The following is a 1,280-nucleotide window of genomic DNA, read 5'->3' on the forward strand; positions in this document are numbered from 1 at the left end:
AGCCGTTTCAGAATTTAAAGGCCTAGCTCTGTGCTGGGGTTAAACAAGTATTTAGCACTTATTTGGTCTGTGAGATTATCATCAATCAAAATAGAAAATAAGCATAATTTGAATATGTTCTTAAGAGCTTTATGTAATCCATGTTAACACCTCTATTCATGTTGATTGAAGGCAATCTCTGATTAATTTTTACAAAACTGAATATAATGGGAATGTTTCATTGTGCTTCCTGGCGCAAAAAACATAACCAGAAAGGCCCTAGTAGTGTCAGGTGTGGGTCTGTCCTATGTTAGAGACAGAAATTGTGAAATGTGAGGAATTTTTGCCAACAATCCCTACTTCACAATTTTCTCTTGGGAAATGAAGAAAGAACTATTTGGGCATGATAACATGGGCATGACACTTTCTGAATATTCAGACAAAGCCTTTGGAGTAGGGAAATATGTGGCACAAAGGATGCTGTTGCCATTGGGCTCTGGGACTACACTCATGGTCCAGGAGTGATAGGAAGCTTTAGGTTCAAAAAGGGTGACAAGCATCTACCAACTCCAACAGATTTGAAAAGAAAAACATGCACATGTAGGAGCTTTGCTCTCATTCAGTTTTCCAGTTTATTGAAACCTTGTAGGTTATTTCAGTTTGGGTCAGAAGTGTCCTCCAGAAGTGATGTTACTCTGTGGCTTCATCCTGAGGGAGACACATAAACCACACATGGTGTGTGTGGTTTTCCCATGGGAAGGATCTACCACGTTTCATTGCAGATTTAAACCCCACAACTGACAGGTATCACAAAACCTCTTGCCATTTGATGCATGCTACATAAAAGGCTACTGTGTACAGTCTGCCAGCCTGTGGCAGACGGCTTTCTTTACATAACACAAACTTTGATGTTACTGAATTTTTGTAATTGCCATTTTATTTCTGCACAAATACACTGTCATCCATCCAATATTTTAAATGCACAAGGCACAATGTTCATCAAAGTATTGACTTCCACATATAAAGTGACCATCAGAAACACCTAGTAGCTGCACTCTGAAAGCACTGAGGGGATGTTTTTGAGGAGATGCTTTTTCCTATCCTAGGAGAATGGACAGAGCAGTATTTCATGAGGCCAGAAGAACAGCAAGCTGTCCTCTGAGTAGCTCATCTGCTGATGGGCAGACATTGCTAAGGGGACCCACAAGAGGCAGAAGCAAGCGAACATCACAAAGGAGTTGGTGGAATGAGGAGGCCGCCGTGCAAATCCCACTCTCCAGCCTGGCAGCATGGTGCCTCAG

This window comes from Onychostruthus taczanowskii, unplaced genomic scaffold (assembly GCF_017590055.1).
Source record: "Onychostruthus taczanowskii isolate IOZ18803 unplaced genomic scaffold, ASM1759005v1 scaffold29, whole genome shotgun sequence".
NCBI lineage: Eukaryota > Metazoa > Chordata > Aves > Passeriformes > Passeridae > Onychostruthus > Onychostruthus taczanowskii.